The sequence below is a fragment of the Magnolia sinica genome, chromosome 4, assembly GCF_029962835.1.
Source record: "Magnolia sinica isolate HGM2019 chromosome 4, MsV1, whole genome shotgun sequence".
In the NCBI taxonomy this organism is placed as follows: domain Eukaryota; kingdom Viridiplantae; phylum Streptophyta; class Magnoliopsida; order Magnoliales; family Magnoliaceae; genus Magnolia; species Magnolia sinica.
Window position 1 is genome coordinate 41,993,840 of NC_080576.1, and position 18,388 is coordinate 42,012,227.

Here is an 18,388-nt window from a genome sequence, read left to right on the forward strand (position 1 = left end):
AGGTATCTTCACTCAGTCTACCAGTTGAGCTATGGATCTGGGTGTCAGAATACTTTCTCTAGAGCATGGAATCAATTAAAATAAATGTTGTTTTAGGACATCAATACCACTACATTGAAGATCATGATATAATCAATATTGAACATTTACTATTTGTACTATGTTTATGTAAATGTTTTACTTTGGAATCAAAGGAGATAAAGGATGTAAATGAATTCAGAACGAATGAATATTGTGATTATTCTCTTTATTCTTCTTTTATTAGCTATTGAGTAAAAATGAATTCCCCCAAATTAAATGCATTTGTTTCTTGTCGAAACAGTTGATAGCACCAAAACCTCTCTTTAACTCTCAAGACATTCTAGAGGTGCTTAAGCAAGTGAAGGTCAATATTCCTCTACTAGATGTAGTAAAACAAATTCCTTCATATGCCAAATTTTTAAAAGACCTATGCACGACTAAGAGGCGACAAAGTATCAAAAAGAAAATTTTTCAGTCAGAAAAAGTGAGTGTCATCCTCAAGTAAGATGTGCCACAAAAATATAAAGATCCTGGTAGCCCAACCATCCTTTATGTAATTGGGAACTACCAAATTGAGCATGCACTTCTTGACTTAGGAGTGAGTGTAAATCTGATTCCATACTCGGTCTACGAACAGCTACGTTTAGGTGAATTGAAACCCACCCGTTCCACATTACAACTTTCTGATCGCTCAGTCTGTGTATCGAGAGGGATAATCGAGGATGTGTTGGTCCAGGTTGACAAATTCTACTATCCGGTAGATTTTATCATCTTGGATACTCAACTCATCATGGACATGTGCACTCAAATTCCTGTGATTCTTGGTCGCCCATTACTTGCCACTTCAAATGTAATCATTAATTACAGGAATGGAGTCATGAGTATGTCTTTTGGGAATATGACATTAGAGTTGAATATCTTTTTCAACACAGGCAAACAGTTAAAGGATGAAGACGATTCCTACGATATTAACCTGATTGATTCTTTTGTGGAAGATAGAGCACTTCTGACCTTATCCTCTAACCCTCTAGAGACGTGCCTGTCCCACTCCCATGATTTTGATGATGACATGATTAGGAAGATGGGGACTATGCTGAATACCGTGCCGGTATTTGAAGTTAATCGGTGGAGGCCATATTTTAAAGAATTGCCCCAAACTGATGTAGTGCCTCTACCGTCTAACCTCATGGCACTGAAGCATGACCTAAAACATTTGTCCTCTAATTTGAAATATGTCTATTTAGGTTAAGATGAGACATACCCGGTAGTAATTTCTTCCTACTTTGAGTAAGAACAGGAGAGTATACTTATCTCTACTCTCATTGAGCACAAAGGAGCCCTTAGATGAACCTCAAGGGAATTGACTCTTTGATTTGTACTCACCGCATTCATCTTGAGGATAATGTGAAGACCTCACAACAACCACAACGTAGACTAAATCCAAACATGAAGGAAGTGGTTAAGGTCGAGGTTCTTAAGTTATTGGATGTAGGATCATATACCCAATATCTGATAGCTAATGGGTGAGTCCAACTCAGGTGGTTCCCAAGAAGTTTGAAATCATCATTGTAGCCAATGCTAATAATGAACTCGTGCCAACTGGGATCACCACTGGTTAGAGAATGTGCATTGACTATAGGAAATTGAATACCGTCACAAGGAAGGACCACTTTCCTTTGCCCTTTATCGATCAAATTTTGCAAAGGGTAGCTAGCCACTCTTACTATTATTTCCTCGATAGTTATTCGACTTATAATCAGATCGAAATAGCCCTTAAAGATTAAGAAAAGACTACATTTACATGTCCTTATGACACCTTAGCTTATCGAAGGATGCTATTCGGGCTATATAATGCCCCCGTCACTTTTCAGCGATCATGTTGAATATTTTTTCTGACATGGTGGGGCAATATTTAGAGGTCTTCATGATGACTTCTTGGTCTTTGGTCCATCCTTCAGTGAATATTTGAAAATTTTAAAAAATGTGTTGAAGCAATGTGAGAAAAAGAACTTGGTACTGAATTGAGAAAAGTGTCACTTCATGGTTCGTAAGGGAATTATCCTTGGACACATCATCTCCTCCAAGGGAATTGAGGTAGATAAGGCTAAAATTGATCTTATCTCTAACCTACTTCCACCTATGAACATACGAGACGTGCAATCCTTCCTAGGACACATCAAGTTTTACAGAAGATTCATAAAGGATTTTAGTCACCTCTCTTATCCTCTATATAATCTACTTCAAAAGGATGCACCATACGAGTGGACAGAGCAATGTCACGAAGCTTTTACTAAGCTTAAGGGCATGTTAACCACTGCACTAATCATTGTAATGACCCTGAAAATTTTGTGCTAATCTTTCCTTAGTAGCTTTTTAGGGTAATTAGCGCTATACTCGATTGCTTGTGAAATTTGCATTAATCACTTTAAATTGTATCTGCATGACTCAAAACCTATAGATTAGTTAGCGCTATGTTACTCTGAAATCTGGGATTCATCGCTAAATTTAGTTGTTGTAACGACCTTGGGATTTTTGTGCTTATCTTTCCTTAAGTAGTTGTTTCGGGGTAATTAGCGCTTTACTCGATTGCTTGTGAAATTTGCATCAATCACTTTAAATTGTATCTGCATGGCTCTAAATGTGTAGATTAGTGAGCGCTACGTTACTCTGAAATCTGGGATCCATCGCTAAATCCAGTTGTTCTGGGGAATTTTTAGAAGATCTGGATCGGACCTAGACCGCGCGTCGAAAGTCCGATAGCGATGATCTTAGGCTGTTGCGGTCACCGAGTTGGGCTTGATCTTCACCTCGAAAATCAAGTCGATCTGATGTTCTGGGTCGATTTGGTTGAGCTCGGAGTGAAGAGTGTGAGAACGGTTGGAATTTATTAAGCTTTTATTGAAATCTGAGTCGTGTCGCTTGCGCGATGATTTTAAGCATTCTGACCGTTGGATTCTGACCCAATTTCACCCTCTGATCAGGATAGTTGGCCCAGGCATATCCTAGTGCTTGTGGACCTGATCGAGTTTCCGTGACCGTTGAATTGAGTGTGGTCCGCCACGGCTGATCTGAAGAGCCGGTCAGTACGAAAGCTCAGCCTGACCTAGATCCATAGTCAATGAGCTTAAGTCCGACCTTTCGTGGTTATAGGCCCACCAGAAGTACTTCGTTGGATCGAGAAAGGCGTGCTTTGGTTATAACCTAAGTATACCTTGACCCTGGGGTTATTTCCATCATTTTAAGGCCTATATATAGACCTTAAACCCTAGCTCTCATTTCCATACGAATTTTCTCTAACCCTAGCTTGGAAAGAGAGTGGAAAAGAGAGAGTTAGTGAGAGAGATTGGTTGGTGAATCATCTTGATTCTTCCTTGTTCTTCTTCACCTTTGAACCTTTACTTTGAATCGTTCCTCTGACGATTCTGAGTTCTTTTGGGGTAAGTTAACCTAACCCTAACCTGTGTTAGAGCTTAGATTAGACTTGGTGTTGTTGTGTCTCATTTCTATCCTTATTTTAGGGTATTCTAGCGCCGTTGACGAAGACAACTCGTCTAAATCAGTTCGGCGGTTCTTTCTTCGCTTAAGGTGCGGACTTTAAGTGTATAGGTTATGGTTTTCAAGGCTTTCAATCCCAGTTAGTGATTTATTCTTGTTATGGATGAGATTTCACATGTCAAATGTTGTGTTTACATTGCTTTCCTGATATGCATATGCTATATTGAGATTTGTGTATTCTAAGTGTATTTATAAAGTACCGTATACGTATAAAATACGCACTTGTGTTTGCCATGATTAATTGTCATGTATGTATGCTAGATGCATGTATGACAACTCCTTGATAAAGGGAATTGTCTAAGTGCATGTATTTCAACATGCGTCATGTATGTTGTTCCATGTATGCTAAGTGTTTGTAGAAATGCATGAATGATCTAAGTGTAACTGATTACACTAATTGTGGGCGTTGAGAAGTGATTCTCAATACTCCTATTGATGCGCATGTTTTCCTTTATGCAGTTACATTCCAAGTTATTTAAATTCAAGCATCTCCTATGCTTACATTTATGTTAAGTTGATATTCTTCGATGTGTATGTACCATGATTTGAGTTGTTGATCTATTACCGCTTTACATTCCATATGAATATATGTCGTAGTGTAGGATGTTTGGGACTATGCCTTAGTCCAGAAATCGGTAATTGACCCTATGAATCGTGGTTGAGATTGCTTTCGCCACGTAGGACGTATTAGACGAACCCGAGCCGTATTAGAGTTGGCGGCGGTGGTTTGGCCACGCGGAGTGTTAGAGCACTCAGTGGAGCTCAACTCAACGTGCGCACGAGCTAGTCGAGTTCGTCAAATAACCCGATTGACAGTTGTATGTTAACCAGGTATGGACGCTACTGCTAGAATCTAGGGTACCGAACTTACCAGTGGAATCCTATTAACTATGGTACTCGATCCGCTAAGACTCATGAGCCGGACATGGTGGTATGGGACACCGTGGTCGAGCCGTCGGCCTACGCGGGGTGACGAGCCTCCCGTAGTGACCAATGAGCAACTAAACTCGTGAGCCGATTATGGTGGTATGGGACACTATATTCGTTTTTGTCGGCCTACATTGATTGGTGACGAGCCCTTTGTAGTGACCTCGAGCATACCTGGATACCGCAAGGAGGTGACGAGCCGATCTGTGGTAGTAAGGGCATGAAAGGCGTGCATTGATTGGTGACGAGCCCTTTGCTACGACCTCAAATATAAAATCGTATGAGATGTCTAGGATTGACGACCCTAGTATGGATCACTGTTTGGATGGTGACATGAGGAAGGTATCTTAGTTTCCCAATCCTGTTGTGTGAAATGGACTAATAACAACTTGGTAATCATATCCATGCACCGCATTTGCATGTGCTTTGTAGATGTGGCGCACTTTGAGGCGATGTCATGCGTAACGTAAGATGAAGATGCTGAGGGTGTACGCGTGAGGGCACGCATCATATTGCATTCATCCTTGCATTAACAAGAGTACTTAGGATTTAATTACTTATCCTGTTTTATCATTACTGTTTGATTGAACTGATAACATGTTAACCAGTGCCTTATTGATCCACTGAGTTGATCACTCACTCCAACGTTTCTGGGGCGGTGTTACACACCCACCAGACTCTGTCTTAGGCCCTGATGTTGCAGATGTGGATGCGACGTCTGAGGCAGAGCGAGCCGGATGACGACGAGGCCGCTTTCTCCTACATGCGCTGACGGGTTCTAGCAGCCTCGGTCTGATGCGGGGTTCTTGGGATATTTTGGGACTGAAATGATGTAATTTGATACTTAAATTTTGTTAAATAATACTTTTACATGATCTGGTTGTATATGTAATTCAGGGATTTACACTTGTACACATTTTATTATAAGTCTTTCGCTTGCTTTATTCACTTGTCCTTGAATCATATCTGTGTTTTGGCTTAATCTATTCCATGTTTTATGCACTAATACAGTCAACATACATTCATCATTAAATATGTTGCATAAGTGATGTTTTGGAACTCGGGAGCTGAGTTATGCTCGACCCCCGAATTTCAGGGCGTTACAAGTTGGTATCAGAGCATGATCTGGATTAAACCGGACCTGGGTTATGGTCACACACCGCACGTTGTCGCCACTATAGTGTATTTGGGTGTGGGTCTATCATCGCTTTGTGTTTGTGCTCCGTAGTTTCTATCGGCGAAAGTTTCTTGAAAACCTTTGCCGAGATCGAGTCTGTACCCTTACCTGATCACACACAGCGACCCGAAACCTTTCCTAGACCCTCTATTAATGAGTGTAGACGGTCAATCTTCCTTTTTTTCATCTTAAACTTTCCAGAAATCGCTGTTTGAATCAGATTTCTGTCCGAATGACCCGATAGGCCTCAAACTACGCAAGGGGCCATTTGGGGCATTTCCAGTGGGGCCCAGGGGGGGAACCACATGTTTTGGACCAAGGGGGACCAGGAGGGCCTCGCCAAATCGGCGAGGCATCGCCGATATGTCCAGAGACCGGCGATGCCATCGCCGGTTCGGCGAGGGATCGCCGGTCAGCGGGCTTGGCGGGCCGGGCCGACGCGGGCCGATCGTCCCTAGGTCTTGTGTGGCCCACCCCTCCACGGTTTTCATTTTAAAACCTCTCCTTTTACCTATTTCCTTCACAAAACCCACCCCCAAGCTTTCCTTTTCTTCCAAAACCTCTCCAAACTCCTTCAAATCTCTCCCAAATCTTCATCTTCCTTCCATTTTCGTGCAAACCCATCACCCCATTCTCAAATCTTCCATTCCATTGCTGATTTCTTCTTTTTCCCTTCTCATTTGAGCCCTTTCATTCCCTATTTGGCTAATAGTTGTGTGGAAGCTTCACCATCTTCCTATTTCTCTCTTTCTCTCATTTCTCATGGCCCTCTTTGAGATTGTGACGGCCATCTTTTCCATTTCTTCCCTTCTTTCCTTGATGGGGAAGAAGAGAGCGCCCGTGGATGAAGCCGGGCCGAGCCGCCCAACCCGTGCACGGAGGCCGAGAGGTGCCGCCGCTAGCACGTCCGCCACGCGCGAGTTCCAGACGAAGCGGGACCTCGATCCTCGAGCTCTTGTCAGTAGGACCTTGTTGGCGGAATTGTCGCATAGAGTCTATGAGGGGCGTAGAGTCCTTTTTGAGGCTCATGTTGACCCGCGACTCTTTGGTGAGTTCTTCTTGTTGGAGCACCTAGAAGGGGCTGGTTGGGGTCCCTTGTTCGAAGGCGAGTATCGCGCGAATGCTAGCACTGTTCGGGCCTTCTATGCCAACATTCTGGAGCCTTCGCTGGATCCTCTGCAGTTCAAGATTCCCTGTGGTAGCGGTCGAGTTGGAATTGTCAATGTTGCTTTGATATCCCGACTCTTAAAGGTGCCACTTGGGGAAGTGCATGCCAGCGATAAGAATGTGGACAGTGTGCGTGAGAGGGATCGTCGCACCCGATCCTTGTGTGGTCGTCTGGTTGAATGGCAGCCGAATAGGAGTCTTCTGGCTTCTTTCATGACGGACGACTTCCGTTTGCTTCACCACATCTTTACGTTCAATGTATATCCAAGGTGGAGCAACCGCAGCGAGTACGCGCCTGATGGTAGATTTTCTATATCAGGTGGGGCAGGATGCGAAGTTGTGTGTGCCGACGTACGTCCTGCGTCAGATTATTCTCATCGCTCGTTCGAGTAGACGGACCGAGTCTCTTCCCTTTGGCCGCCTTATTTGCAAGATCGCACATGAGTTCGGCTATAGGCTTGGAGCTGAGAAGCCGGTCCCTGTTCGCCATATCAACTTGAGGACCCTTAAGCTGATGGAGGTTGGTTCTGGTCGGCTTGCCTCTGAGGGTGAGGCTGGGTCTGAGAGTGGTGATGATGAGAGTTATGCTGAAGGCAGTGCGGAGTCTGAGCAAGAAGCAGAGCAAGACGAGGAAGAGATTGAGGCACAGGATTCGAGTGATAGCTCTCCTCCCGTGGCGCTATAGCAGGGTGCAGAGCAGATTGCCAGAGATGCCCGTCTTACACGGCTTGAAGAAGGGCAAGCTGCTTTACGCCAGGAGATGGTTGATCTTCGAGGCTTGGTTAAGCACAAGTTCAAGAAGATGTCTCGGACTTTGAAGTCTATCCTGTGTTGCTTGCAGGATAAGGGTGCTCCGCCTCCATCTCCTGATTCCGACGAGTAGCATCGTCGTGGCCGTCTTTGCTTTGTTGTGTTTTTCTTTCTGTGTGTAGCCGTTGTTGGCTTGTAGTTGGAGTTGTTGTAGTGTTGTAGCTGTTAGTGGTTGTAGTTGTTGTGGTTGTTTGAAGTGTTAGATGTTGTTGTTTTCATGCTTTCCTAGTCGTGATTCATGTATTGCTGCACTACTTGTATTGCGACGATTTTGGTTAATGGAATGCATGTTGTTTGTTTTTGGAGTTGTGCTGTGTTGTTGTTGTGTGGATGGATTATGTGACTTAGAATCTGACAGGTTGCATCCTTTGATTTAATGTAGGGATGCCTCCTAAGGGTTCGAAGACTTCGGCCCGTCTTTCTCTGATTGAGTCGCTTGTCGGGGTTCCTCCCTTGAGCGATAGCGAGTCAGATCCACAGGGGTCCATCTCGTGTTGGTGTTGGGTCGACACCTATGGCTCCTCCATCACACCCTCGGTTCTGAGCCGAGCCATGCACCTTCTTCGGCTTCACCGTCCGATAGGTTTGAGCAGATGATGTTGTTGATGCAGAAGCAGCAGCAGCAGCAGCGGCAGGAGTTCCTCTCCTCCATGGCCGGCATCTTTGCTCAGTCAGTAGGGAGACTCCAACTGTTTCACCTATGCCTCCATCTGGGAGTGTCGTGTGCCAGTTTAGTGTCAGCGGCACATTCGAGTGATTTCAGCGCTTACGCCCTCCTACTTTTGCGGGTTCTCATAGACCCGAGGAGGCCGAGTATTGGATTGACCGCATCTCTAAGATGCCGAGGCCGTTGCACTGCGGTCGAGCAGGTTGAGCTTGCCACCTTCATGTTTGAGAAGGAGGCCGGTTTGTGGTGGGACAGTGTGCTTCACCTGTCGAGGAGGACTTCATGTGGTCGTGGCGGGCGTTTGAGGCGCGCTTCCACGAGAAGTATTTCCGGTTACGTATCGACATGAGAAGGAGAGTGAGTTCCTTCGCCTCCGCCGGGGAGGGTTGTCGATTACGGAGTATGAGAACAGGTTTTGAGTTGGGGCGGTATGTTCCTTTGATCCTAGGTGATCACCGATGAGGATGCGGCGTTTTTCTGAGGGCTGCGACATGAAATGCATAAAGTTTCTTTAAACTATGTGTGAATGCGAGCTAGTGAGCATGTCCTTGCGAGCGAAGCAAGACGGAGATAGAGCGTCCCGCATGCGAGCACCGATGCCTCCTAAGCCGCGACCGGATTTCCAGTGGTGCACCTTTCCTCGGCAAGAGGCCGCGTGTTGATTCTCCTCCTAGGCGTTCGCGCCGCTCAGCAGATGAGAGCCGATCTTGAGATGTTCTTATTGTGGGAAAGTGGGGCACTTGGACCGTTTTGCTTTTCCCGTATGCGAGCAGTGGTTTTACTCCACCGCAGAGGGTTAGCCGTCCGATGCCTCGGTGATTTCTCCTCCTCCTCTTCGATCGGCGCACTCATCCATCCTTCGAGACTGCAGTTCTGGTTTCGAGCCACCTCGCGCCCATGGTTCCTCCTCCGAATTGTCAGCGGGCTCGTGTTCATGCGCTTTCAACTGAAGCGCTTCGTGACAGGTCCAGATTGCTGAATTTGTTTCTTGTTGTCTCACGTGCAGGTCAAGGTAGAGCATCGCCGACCTCCTGGGTTGTTGCACCCCATCATAATAGAATGGAAGTGGGATTTCATCTCTATGGATTTTATTTCGGGTTGCCAAGGACGAGAAAGGGATTTGACTTTATTTGGGTGATCGTCGATCAATTAACGAAGTCGGCGCATTTCTTACCGATTCGAGTCACTTACTCGCAGACGAGTTGGCTAGGTTGTATATCAAGGAGATAGTGCGTGTGCATGGTTCCCCTGGAGATTGTGTCCGATAGAGACACGCATTTTACATCTATCTTCCGGACTCGTATCCAGGAAGCAATGGGTGTGAAATTCAAGTTCAACACCGTGTTTCATCCGCAAAAGATGGGCGACGGAGTGCGTGAATCAAGTCCTGGAGGATATGTTGCGAGCTTGTGTTTTGGATTTCAAAGACAGTTGGGATGATTGTCTTGATGCAGAGTTCGCGTATAATAATAGTTTCCGGCGAGTATCGGTATGGCTCCCTACGAGGCGTTGTATGGTCGCCGTGCAGAGCACCACTGTTGGGAAGAAATTGGTGAGCGTAGTTTGCTTGGCCCGAAGTTGTGCAGGTGACTTGAGAGAAGGTTGACATCATTCGACGTCGACTTCTAGCAGCGTAGAGAGAAGAGTTATGCCGATACGAGGCGTCGACCGCTTGAGTTTGTAGTGGGAGACCATGTGTTTCAAGGTCTCTCCTATGAAGGAGTTCTGCGGTTCGGTAAGAAGGAAGCCGACGCCGAGATTTATTGGTCCATTTCAAGTTCGATCGAGTGGGAGCAGTAGGATACCGCCTTGCTTTGCCCACACCTCTTGCGAGCATGCATAACGTATTTCATGTATCTATGCTGAAGAAGTACGTTCCTAATCCTTCGCATATTATCAGTTGGGAGCAAGTGCAGTTAAGTGAGGATGCCACTTATGTACTGCAACCGACGCGTATTCTGGATAGGAAGGAGCAGGTATTGCGTAGCAAGGTTATCCCTCTCGTGAAGGTGCTATGGACGCATCATGGTGTAGAAGAGGCTACTTGGGAATCTGAAGCTGACCTACCCTCTGATCCTCGAGGATTATATGAAGGTATGAATTTCGAGGATGAAATTTTCTTTAAGGGGGTAGATTGTAACGACCTTGGGATTTTTGTGCTTATCTTTCCTTAAGTAGTTGTTTCGGGTAATTAGCGCTTTACTCGATTGCTTATGAAATTCGCATCAATCACTTTAAATTGTATCGCATGGCTCTAAACGTGTAGATTAGTGAGCGCCACGTTATCAAATCTGGGATCCATCGCTAAATCCGGTTGTTCGGGAAATTTTTGGAAGATCTGGATCGGACCTGACCGTCGAAAGTCCGATAGTGATGATCTTAGGTTATTGCGGCCACCGAGTTGGGCTTGATCTTCACCTCGAAAATCAAGTCGATCCGATGTTCCGGGTCGATTTGGTTGAGCTCGGAGTGAAGAGTGTGAGAACGGTTGGAATTTATTAAGCTTTTATTGAAATTTGAGTCGCTCGCGCGACGATTTTAAGCATTCTCAATCCGTTGGATTTCGACCCAATTTCACCCTCGAATCAGGATTTGGCCCATGCATATCCTAGTGCTTGTGGACTGATCGAGTTTCCGTGACCGTTGAATTGAGTGTGGTCCGCCACGGCCGATCCACTGATCCGATCGAACCGAAATTCACCTGACCTAGATCCATGGTTAATGAGCTTAAGTCCGACCTTTCGTGGTTATAGGCCCACCAGAAGTGCTTCGTTGGATCGAGAAAGGCGTGCTTTGGTTATAACCTAAGTATACCTTGACCCTGGGGTTATTTCCATCATTTTAAGGCCTATATATAGACCTTAAACCCTAGCTCTCATTTCCATACGAATTTTCTCTAACCCTAGCTTGGAAAGAGAGTGGAAAAGAGAGAGTTAGTGAGAGAGATTGGTTGGTGAATCATCTTGATTCTTCCTTGTTCTTCTTCACCTTTGAATCGTTCCTCTGACGATTCTGAGTTCTTTTGGGGTAAGTTAACCTAACCCTAACCTGTGTTAAAGCTTAGATTAGACTTGGTGTTGTTGTGTCTCATTTCTATCCTTATTTTAGGGTATTCTAGCGCCGTTGATGAAGACAACTCGTCTAAATCAGTTCGGTGGTTCTTTCTTCGCTTAAGGTGCGGACTTTAAGTGTATAGGTTATGGTTTTCAAGGCTTTCAATCCCAGTTAGTGGTTTATTCTTGTTATGGATGAGATTTCACATGTCAAATGTTATGTTTACATTGCTTTCCTGATATGCATATGCTATATTGAGATTTGTGTATTCTAAGTGTATTTATAAAGTACCGTATACGTATAAAATACGCACTTGTGTTTGCCATGATTAATTGTCATGTATGTATGCTAGATGCATGTATGACAACTCCTTGATAAAGGGAATTGTCTAAGTGCATGTATTTCAACATGCGTCATGTATGTTGTTCCATGTATGCTAAGTGTTTGTAGAAATGCATGAATGATCTAAGTGTAAATGATTACACTAATTGTGGGCGTTGAGAAGTGATTCTCAATACTCCTATTGATGCGCATGTTTTCCTTTATGCAGTTACATTCCAAGTTATTTAAATTCAAGCATCTCCTATGCTTACATTTATGTTAAGTTGATATTCTTCAGATGTGTATGTACCATGATTTGAGCTGTTGATCTATTACCGCTTTACATTCCATATGAATATCTGTCGTAGTGTAGGATGTTTGGGACTATGCCTTAGTCCAGGAAATCGGTAATTGACCCTATGAATCGTGGTTGAGATTGCTTTCGCCACGTAGGACGTATTAGACGAACCCGAGCCGTATTAGAGTTGGCGGCAGTGGTTTGGCCACGCGGAGTGTTTGCGCACTCTATGTCGTTCAACTCAACGTGCGCTCGTGCTAGTCGAGTTCGTCAAATAACCCGATTGTCCAATGTATGTTAACCATGTATGGACGCTACTGCTTGAATCTAGGGTACCGACCTTACCAGTGGAATCCTAATAACCATGGTACCTGATCCGCTAAGACTCATGAGCTGGACATGGTGGTATGGGACACCGTGGTCGAGCTGTCGGCCTACGCTGGGGTGACGAGCCTCCCCGTAGTGACCAATGAGCAACTAAACTCGTGAGCCGATTATGGTGGTATGGGACACTATATTCGTGCTGTCGGCCTACATTGATTGGTGACGAGCCCTTTGTAGTGACCTCGAGCATACCTGGATACCGCAAGGAGGTGACGAGCCGATCTGTGGTAGTAAGGGCATGAAAGGCGTGCATTGATTGGTGACGAGCCCTTTGCTACGACCTCAAATATAAAATCGTATGAGATGTCTAGGATTGACGACCCTAGTATGGATCACTGTTTGGATGGTGACATGAGGAAGGTATCTTAGTTTCCCAATCCTGTTGTGTGAAATGGACTAATAACAACTTGGTAATCATATCCATGCACCGCATTTGCATGTGCTTTGTAGATGTGGCGCACTTTGAGGCGATGTCATGCGTAACGTAAGATGAAGATGCTGAGGGTGTACGCGTGAGGGCACGCATCATATTGCATTCATCCTTGCATTAACAAGAGTACTTAGGATTTAATTACTTATCCTGTTTTATCATTACTGATTGGATAACATGTTAACTTTTTGCTTTATTGATCCACCGAGTTGATCACTCACTCCCACGCTTCGGGCGGTGTTACACACCCACCGGACTCTGTCTTAGATGTTGCAGATGTGGATGCGACGTCTGAGGCAGAGCGGGAGCTGGATGACGACGAGGCTGCTTTCTCCTACATGCAGTTTTCAGACGGGTTCTAGCGAGCCTCGGTCTGATGCGCGGGGTTCTTGGGATATTTTGGGGACTGAAATGATGTAATTTGATACTTATAATTTTTTTAAAGAACACTTTTACACGATCTGGTTGTATATGTAATTCAGGGATTTACACTTGTACACATTTTACTATAAGTCTTCCGCTTGCTTTATTCACTTGTCCCTGAAGCATATCTGTGTTTTGGCTTAATCTATTCCATGTTTTATGCACTAATACAGTCAACATACATTCATCATTAAATATGTTGCATAAGTGATGTTTTGGAACTCGGGAGCTGAGTTATGCTCGACCCCCGAATTTCAGGGCGTTACAGTTGTTCTAGGGAATTTTTGAAAGTTCTGGATCAGACCTGGACCGCGCGTCGAAAGTCCGATAGCGATGATCTTAGGTTGTTGCAGTCACCATATGGGGCTTGACCATCACCTCGAAAATCAAGTCCAGATGATGTTCTGGGTCGATTTGATTGAGTCCGGAGTGAAGAGTGTGAGAACGGTTGAAAATTTAATAAGCTTTTATGAAATTGAGTCGTGTCGCTTGCGCGATGATTTTAAGCTATCTGACCGTTGGATTCTGACCTAATTTCACCCTCTGATCAGGGAAGGTGGCCCAGGCATGTTCTTGTGCTTGTGGACCTGATCGAGATTCGGTGACCGTTGAATTGAGTGTGGTCCGCCACGGCTGATCTGAAGATCCGGTCGGTACGAAAACTCAGCTTGACCTAGATCCATGGTCAGTGAGCTTAAGTCCGACCTTTCGTGGTAATAGGCCCACCGAAAGTGCTTCGTTGGATCGTGAGAGGCCGGTTTTGGTTATACCCTAAGTATACCTTGGCCCTGGGTTATTTTCATTAATGTTAGGCTTATTTATAGACCTTAAAACCCTAGCTCTCCTTTCCATACGAATTTTCTAACCCTAGCTAAGAGAGAGAGTGGAAAAGAGAGAGAAAGTGAGAGAGAAGTTGGTGAATCATCTTAGATGCTTTCTTATTCTTCTTCATCCTTGAACCTTCACTTTTGAATCGTTATTCCGGCGATTCTGAGTTCATCTTTAGGTAAGTTAACCTAACCCTAATCTGTGTTAGAGCTTAGATTAGTCTTTGTGTTGTTGTAGCTCATTTCTATTCTTGCTTTACGTTATCCTGTCGCCGTTGACGAAGACATATCGTCTGAAATCAGTTCGGTGTTCTTTTCTGGCTTAAGGTGCGGACTTTAAGTGTATAAGTTATGGTTTTCAAGGCTTTCAATGCCAGTGAATGATTTATTCTTGCTATGGATGAGATTTCACATGCCGAATGTTATGTTTATTTTGTGTTCCTGATATGCATGTGTTATATTGAGATTTGTGTATTCTATGTGTATGTATTTCAGGGGTTTGCACATGTGTACACATATTTCTTTAAGTCTTCCGCTTGCTTTCTTCACTTATCCCTGAATTATATTTACAATTTGGCTTAATCTATTCCATGTTTTATGCACTAATACAGACAACATACATCCATTATTAAATATGTTGCATAAGTGATGTTTTGGAACTCGGGAGCTGAGTTATGCTTGACCCCCGAATTTCAGGGCGTTACAAGTTGGTATCAGAGCATGATTTGGATTAAACCGGACCTGGGTTATGGTCACACACCACACACTGTCGCCACTTTAGTGTATTTGGGTACGAGTTTATCGTAGATTGTGTGTTTGTGTTCCGTAGCTTCTATCAGCGAAAGTTTCCTGAAAACGATCGCTGAGATCGAGTCTGTGCTCTCTCCTGATCATCTATTAGTGAGTCTAGATGAGTCTAGATGGTCTATTAATGAGTGTAGATGGTATATCTTCCCATTTCAACCCTTCATTTGTCAAGAAATCTCTGTTTGTACCAGATTTCTGCCCGAATGGCCCAATAGGCGTCGAACCAAGCAAAGGGGCCAATCAGGGCATTTCCAGTGGGGCCCAAGGGGGGACCCACATCATTTTGAGCATGGGGGACCAGGAGGACCTCCCCCAAATGGTGAGGCATCACCGGATGGTCCAGAGACCGGCGATGCCATCGCCGGCTCGGCGAGGCCTCGCCGATCAGCGGGCCGGCTCGGGCCGACATTTGTATGGCCTAGTGTGGCCCACCCTTCCATGGTTCGTTGGTTTAAACACCTTCTAAGCCCTACTTCCTTCATAATCCTCCCTCCCAAGCTCTTCTTTTCTTGAAATCCTTCTCAAAACTCTTTCAAATCTTCTCCAAATCTTCTTCTTCTTCCATTTTCGTGCAAACCCTATCCACCCATCTCAAAACCCTCACCCCCATTGCTGTTTATCCTTTCTTTCCTTCTCATTTGGGTTCTCACATTCTCTTTTGGGACCTCAAGTGTGTGGAAGCTTCCCATTCTTCCTATTTCTCTCTTTCTCTCATTTCTCACGGCCCTCTTTGAGTTTCTCACGGCTATCTTTTCCATTTCCTGCCTTCTTTCTTTGATGGGGAAGAAGAGAGCGCTCGTGGATGAAGTCGGGACTAGCCACCCAACCCGTGCACGGAGGCCAAGAGATGCCGCCGCGAGCACGTCCATCACTTGTGAATTCCAGACCAAGCGGGACCTCGATCCTCGAGCTCCCATTGATAGAACCTTGTTGGCGAAGTTGTCACATGGAGTCTATGAAGGCCGTAGAGTCCTTTTTGAGGCTCATGTTAATCCGCGGCTGTTTGGTAAGTTTCTGTTGTTGGAGCGCCTGGAAGGGGCTGGTTGGAGTCCCATGTTTGAGGGCGAGTATCGCGTGAATGCAAGTACTGTTTGAGCTTTTTATGCCGATATTCGTGATCCTTCGCTGGAGCCTCTGCAGTTCAAGATTACTTGTGGTAGTGGTCAGGAAGCTACGGTCAACGTCGCTTTGATATCCCGACTCCTGAATGTGCCACTTGGTGAGGTGCATGCCAGCAAGAAGAATTTGAATAGTATGCGTGAGAGGGACCGTCGCACCCGGTTCTTGTGTGGTCGTCTGGTCGAGTGGCAGCCTAATAGGAGTCTTCTGGCTACCAACATGACGGACGACTTCCGTTTGCTTCACCACATGTGTACGTTCAATGTATATCGAAGGTGGAGCAATCGCAGCAAGTGTATGCGCCTGATGGTAGATTTTTTGTATCAGGTGGGGCAAGAAGCGAAGTTGTGTGTACCGACGTACATCTTGCGCCAGATTATTCTCATCACTCGTTCGACTAGGAGGACCGAATCGCTTCCTTTTGGCCAACTCATTTGTAAGCTTGCACATGAGTTTGGCTATAGGCTTGGAGCAGAGAAGCCGGTTCCTATTCGTCATCTTAATCTGACGACCCTTAAGTAGATGGAGATTGGTTCTCGTCGACAAGCCTCTGTAAGTGAGGATGAGTCAGAGAGCGATGATGAAGAGAGTTATGTTGAAGGTGGTACTGAGATTGAGGAAGAAACAGAGTAGGACGAGGAAGAGGTTGAGGCACAGGATACGAGTGATAGCTCTCCTCCTGTGGCACAAGAGCAGAGCGCAGATCAGGCTGCCAGAGATGCCCGTATTGCTCGGCTAGAAGAAGGGCAGGCTGTTCTACGCTAGGATATTATGGATCTTCGAGGCCTTGTGAAGCATAAGTTCAAGAAGGTGACTCGAACTCTAAAGTCTATCCTATGTTGCTTGCAGGATAAGGGTGCCCCGCCTCCATCTCCTAATTCTGATGAGTAATTGTCGTTGTAGCAGTCCTTTGCTTTGTTTGTAGTTTCTTTCTGTGTGTAGCCGTTGTTGGCTTTGTAGTTGGAGTTGTTTGTAGTTGTTTGTGGTTGTTTGAAGTGTTAGATGTTGTAGTTCACATGCTTTCCTAGTCGTGATTCATGTAATGCTGCACTACTTGTATTGCGACAATTTTATTTAATGGAATGCATGTTGTTTATCTTTGGAGTTGTGCTGTGAATGCTATGTGGATGGATTATGTGGATGTAGAATCTGACAGGTTGCATCCTCTGTTGAATGTAGGGATGCCTCCTAAGGGTTCGAAGACTTCGGCCCGTCTCTCCTTGGTTGAGTCGCTTGCTCGGGTTCCTCCCTTGAGCGATAGCCAGACAGATCCTCAGATGGGTCCATCTCATGCCGGTGTTGGGCCGACACCTATGGCTCCTCCAGTCACGCCTTCAGTTCCTGAGCCGAGCTGTGCACCTTCGTCTGCTCCACCATCTGATAGGTTTGAGCAAATGATGCTGTTGATGTAGCAGCAGCAAATTCAGCAGTAGCAACACCAGCAGTAGCAGCAGTAGGAGTTCCTATCTTCCATGGCTGACATCTTTACTCAGTCAGTGGGGGCGACTCCTCCTGCTTCACCTATGCCTCCATCTGGGAGCGCCAGTGCGAGCGGCACTTTTGAGCGATTCCAGTGCTTACGACCTCCTACATTTGCAGGTTCTCATAGACCCGAGGAGGCCAAGTATTAGATCGATCGCATCTCCAAGATGCTGAGACCGCTACATTGTTCTGAGGTTGAGCAGGTTGAGCTTGCCTCCTTCATGTTTGAGAAGGAGGCCAGTCTGTGGTGAGACAGTGTTCTTCGCACTGTCGAGGAAGGATTTGAGTAGTCGTGGCAAGCGTTTGAGGCACGCTTCCACGAGAAGTATTTTCCGGTTACGTACCGACATTAGAAGGAGAGTGAGTTCCTTCGCCCCCGCCAGGGAGAGCTGTCGGTGACGGAGTATGAGAACCGGTTCACTGAGCTTGGTCGGTATGTACCGTTGATTCTGGGTGATCAGCCGATGAGGATGCGACGCTTTTCCGAGGAATTGAGGCCTGAGATTCGATCGAAGATTTGTTGTACTAGCATTTCTTCTTATGCGGAGTTGGTGAGCATGTCCTTGCGAGCAGAGCAGGACGGGGACAGGTCGTCCCGTATGCGAGCACCGATGGTTCGTAGGCCGCAACCTGATTTTTAGGGTGCACCTTTTCTCGGCAAGAGGCTGCGAGCGGATTCTCCTCCTAGGCGTTCAGCGCCGCCCACTCAGCAGATGCGAGCTGATCTTCGCTGTTCGTATTGTGGGAAGATGGGGCATTTGGACCGTTTTTGCTTTTCTCATATGCGGGCCAGTGGTTTTACTCCATCACAGAGGATTAGCCGTCCGATGCCTCAGGTTATTTCACCTCCACCTCTTCGATCAGCGCCAGCTCATCCATCCTTCAGACCTGTAGTACCTAGCTTCAGGCCACCTCAGCG